We start from the raw sequence: 5766 nt of genomic DNA, 5'->3' as shown, positions 1-5766 counted from the left end.
AAGAGCATATGTCAGCAGCTTGACAGCACTCCAATGGAGGAACACTCCTCCATTGTTGGTGGGATTGCAGACTGGTACAACCAATCTGGAAATCAGTCTGGAGGTTCCTCAGAAAATTGGACATTGAACTGCCTGAGGATCCAGCTGTACCTCTCTTGGGCATGTACCCACAAGATACCCCAACATATAAAAACGACACGTGCTCCACTATGTTCATCACAGCCTTATTTATAATAGCCAGAAGCTGGAAAGAACCCAGATGCCCTTCAACAGAGGAATGGATACAGAAAATGTGGTACATCTACACAATGGAATATTACTCAGCTATCAAAAACAATGACTTTATGAAGTTCGTAGGCAAATGGTTGGAACTGGAAAATATCATTCTGGGTGAGGTAACCCAATCACAGAAAGACATACATAGTATGCACTCATTGATAATTGGCTATTAGCCCAAATGCTTGAATTACCCTAGATTCCTAGAACAAAAGAAACTTAAGATGGATGATCAAAATGTGAATGCTTCACTCCTTCTTTAAAAGGGGAACAAGTATACCCTTCGCAGGGAATAGAGAGGCAAAGATTAAAACAGAGACTGAAGGAACACCCATTCAGAGCCTGCCCCACATATGGCCCATACATATACAGCCACCCTTATAGACAAGAAGGATGAAGCAAAGAAGTGCAGACCGACAGGTGCCAGATGTAGATCGCTCCTGAGAGACACAGCCAGAATACAGCAAATACAGAGGCAAATGCCAGCAGCAAACCAAGGAACTGAGAATAGGACCCCCGTTGAAGGAATCAGAGAAAGAACTGGAAGAGCTTGAAGGGGCTCGAGACCCCATATGCACAACAATGCCAAGCAACCAGAGCTTCCAGGCACTAAGCCACTACCTAAAGACTATACATGGGCTGACCCTGGACTCTGACCTCATAGGTAGCAATGAATATCCTAGTAAGAGCACCAGTGGACGGGGAAGCCCTGGGTACTGCTAAGACTGAACCCCCAGTGAACTAGACTGTTGGGGGGAGGGCGGCAATGGGGGCCATAGAAAGTAACAGAGACCTGGGAGGTGACCCTAGCCAAATTGCCCAACAATGGGGAAAAGGAAGTCAAAGAGTCCACCTTCCGTAGACAGAGCGTCAGGTGGAGGGACAGGGTTACTAACTACAGTCAAAATTTCTGAGCCAGAATTGACCCTTTCTAAAAGAACTGCAGGGACAAAAATGGAGAAGAGCCTGAAGGAAAGGCGGTCTAGTGATCAGCCCAACTTGGGATCCATCTCATGGGAGGAAGGGAGACACCAAAGCCTGACACTATTACTGATGCTATGATGTGCCTACAGACAGGAGGCTGTCTTCTAAGTGGCCATACCAGCAGCTGACAGAGACAGATGCAGATAACTATGCCTGAACATTGAACTGAAGTCAAGGACCCCTATGGTTGAATTAGGGGAATGATTGAAGAAGCTGAAAGGGAGTGCGATCCCATAGGAAGACCAGCAGTCTCAACCTACCCATACCACATGGCGCTCTCAGAGACCCAGACACTGATCCACTGATCAGGCAGCATACACTAGCTGATATGAGACCCCCTGAAACATATATAGCACATAACTAGCTGGTCTGGCCTCAGTGGAGAAGATGCACCTAATCCTGGAGAGACTTGAGGCCCAAGGAAAGGGGAAGCCCTGGTGGGGGGCATTCTCTTGGAGGAGAAGTAGGATGAGGAACTGCCGGGGGAGGGGGAGCAGGAAGGGTGACAAGGGCTGGAATGTAAATAAATAAAATGTTTTTTTTAAAGTGTGTGCTATTATGCCTGACTACTTTGAAAACTTTTATAAGTAAAGCAACTGTTATACTAATAATCCTATATTTATACGTAAGACTTGGTGGGGTTTTTTTTTTCAGATTTCAATAAGTTTACATTGCTATGTAAATTTACTGTTTAGATTACAATATTACATAGAGATTTCTTATTTGTCCTCCCTATTTATGTTTGATATGCCTCTTGTACGTAAAAGCCATCTCTTTTCCTTGATTTGGATACTTTTATGGCTATGATTATATCAAAAATTGTTTCTATGCCTTTGGTATGAAATTGTTCTTCAATGCCTATAATTTAGAGATGTATTTATTTCTAATGACCCATGACATTAGGAAATTACCAAGGGGCCAGGAGGAGGGACATTCAAGGGAGAAGAGATGAAATGTACTGGTGTAAAGGGTTAAAAAGAAAAAACAGAATAGGGAGAGTTAAACTAGGGTGGAAAAGTGGGGGTAGGGTAGAGGAGGACTTATGAGGAGGAGTAAATAATACTAAAGAAATTTTGAGAAAGACATGGAGAAACTGTAGATACTCTCTATATATTCTATATTCACACGCATATACCTTCATATACTCACATATATATTCACACACACGTATATACATATACATATACATGCATACATATATATGATATATATGGAGCACAAGAGTTAAAATAGAATTACCCTGTCACAGGGGAATAGTGCTGCTACAAAGAGCAGAGGTTAACAGCTAAAGAGTACAGTGACAGTAACGGAATACACCTCATGTGGTTCAATAAAGTCCCATAGAACCCCAAATATTGTTTATTCCTATTGCTTTGCTTTCCCTCTAGAACTTAATGGCAATACCGTATTGCCGAAGATACCACAGGCTTGACTTCGAACATGTCAAAACCAAGTTAGTACAGACCTGAAAACTTCATTTCTACTGGCTAACTATCATATTGCTGGAAGGTGTTATGGAAGCCCCTGAAGGACAAAAGTACTCATTCATCTAAGTACTCATTCACTATGAACCTTTTGAACTATGATAGTGAGTGATCTGGAAAGATTTGTAGTAGTGTCATGAATATCATGGGAGCAACCAACCACATTCTGATTGGATCCAAGTCCCACTCCACAGTATGAAACCTATACTTGGGATAGGAACAAGAAACAATGGCTAGATAGGTCATGCCATAGGAGAAAACCAACTACAATTATGTTGCTAAATGAACATAGCATTGACTTAACCCATAAAGGCTTATCATTCTATCCATAGACCAATGCATCTCTCATTCTTGACCTGAAAAACTTCAATTTTTAGTAGGTGGAGATTAACAAAGTGATACAGAACTGGCCAAATATGCAGAGAATAAGAGACTGCACAATGCTCAATCCTAACAGGACACATACATCCCTTCCCCCCTGTTAAGGCTCAAGGACGATTGTGTATGAGTAGGAGGAAGGGATGCAGGAGCTAGAGGCAGTGGGTGACAACTAGGAAACAATATCTTCTGAACATAGCAGGGAGACTGCTTGTATTAACTCACAATGGTTGGGACAGCAGGCACAAACCCGGGAAAGCTCAAGGCAAAGCAAATTTCAACATGAAGAGGGTGAGTTGGGCAATAAACACACCCCGAAGTTGAACAGCCATTGGCAAATATTAGATGCTAGGAGAGGAAAAAACAGCTTTCTCTAAGAATGTAGTGCCTGGCAAGTCTATGATTCCCCAGTGTAGAGTGAGATGGGGAGCTGGATGAAGATACACTGTTTCCATGTTGAATTTGTCAAAAAATTAAATGAAATATTATTTGGCTCCCTGTTAAGGCAGGACAAATTTTTGTTTTAACAATGTCATGTCACGATCTTCATGAGGCTAAAAGTCACTAGATTTCTAACATTATGTGTTAATTCACATACTTTTATTCAAATGGAAAAAATCATGTGTTCTTTCTTAAATGTATCATTATTGACTGAATGAATCCATTTTTCTACCTTTTACCCAACCATGCTATTTCATCTTACCAGTTGGTACCACTTTCTACTGAGCTTTAAATTTAACACACTGTTTCAGTTCCCACCTGTGCCAGGGACCAGAGCCCCAGCACTGAACCCGATCACACAAAACCCACACTCCAGTTGCGGCTTGACTCCTGAGGTATTCTAACACATCCAAGATCACAGGCTCACGAGAAGGACAGACTCCAGTCACAGACAGGGAGGCCAGATAACACCAGAGATAACCAAAAGTCAAGAGGCAAGTATAAGAACATAAAGAATAGAAACCAATTTGACTTGGCAGCATCAGAACCCAGTTCTCCCACCACAGCAAGTCCTGCATACCACAACACATATATTAAGGAAGATTCAGTTCTAAACTCTCATTTCATGAAGATGATAGAGGACTGTAAGGACATTAACTACCATGAATAAATACAGCCCTTAAAGAGGAAACGCATAAACCCCTTAAGAAATACAGGAGAACATAATTGAACTGGGGAAGGAGTTGAACAAAATCATCTAGGATCTAAAAATGGAAAGAGAAATGATAAAGAAATCACAAAGAGAGACAATCTTGGAGATAGAAAACCTAGGAAAGAGATCAGGGTCATAGATCATCATCAAAAGAATACAAGAGATTGAAGAGATAATATCAGTGGCGGAAGATTGAATGGAGGGCATTGACACAACCGTCAAGGAAAATACAAAAAGCAAAGAGCTACTATTCAAAACATTCAAGAAATCTAAGACACAATGAAAAGACCAAACTGGACAACAATAGGTGTAGAAGAGAGTGAAGATTCCAAACTCAAAGGACCAACAAACATCTTAAACAAAACTATAGAAGAGAACGTTCCTAACCTAAAGTAAGAAATGCCCATAAACATACAAGAAACCTACAGGACACCAAATAGATGGGACAAGAAAAGATATTCCACTTGTCACATAATAATCAAAACACCAAATGCACAGATCAAAGGAAGAATATTGAAAGCAGTAAGAGAAAAAGCTCAAGTAATGTATAAAAGCAGACCTATCAGACTTCTCAACAAGAGACTCTAAAAGTCAGAAGATCATGGGCAGATAGTATGCAGACCCTAAGAGAACAGAAATGCCGCCCAGGCTACTATACCCAGCAAAACTCTCAATTACATAGATGGAGAAAGCAAGATATTCCAAGACAAAATCAAATTTATATAATATTTTTCCACAAACCCAGCCCTACAGAGGATAATAGAAGGAAAAGTCCAACACAAGGAGGGATCTACACCCAAGAAAAAGCAAGAAATTAATCTTTTCACAATAAATCCAAAAGAAGAGAAACACACAAACATGATTCCACATATAACAAAAAATAACAGGAAGCAACAATTATTTCTCCATGATACCTCTCAGCATCAATGCACTCAATTCACCCAATAAAAAGACATAGACGAACAGACTGGATACACAAACAGGACCCAGCATTTTTCTGCATAGAGGAAATGGACCTCAGTAACAAAGACAGATACTACCTAATAGTAAAAGGATGGGAAAAAATTCCAAGCAATTGGTGCCAAGAAAAAAGCAGGAGTAGCCATCCTAATTTCCAACAAAATAAACTTTCAACCAAAAGTTATCAAAGAAGATAGGGAAGGACACTGCATAATCATCCAAAGAATAATCCACCAAGATGAACTCACAATTCTGTACATATGCAAGGGCACCCACATTTTTAAAGGAAACATTACTAAAGTTCAAAGCCACATTGTACCTCTAACAATAATAGTATGAGATTTTAATACCCCACTCTCACCAAAAAACAGATCATGGAAACAGAAACTAAACAGAAACGTAGCAAAACTAAAGGAAGTTATGAACCAAATGGACTTAACTGATATCTACAGAATATTTCACCATAAAACAAAACAATATACCTTCTTCTCAGCACTTCATTTAACCTTGTCAAAAACTGAACATATACTC

This window comes from Rattus norvegicus, chromosome X (genome assembly GCF_021556685.1).
Source record: "Rattus norvegicus strain SHRSP/BbbUtx chromosome X, alternate assembly SHRSP_T2T, whole genome shotgun sequence".
Classification (NCBI taxonomy): Eukaryota; Metazoa; Chordata; class Mammalia; order Rodentia; family Muridae; genus Rattus; species Rattus norvegicus.
The sequence above is the reverse complement of the archived record's forward strand: the minus strand, read 5'-3'. Positions refer to the sequence as shown.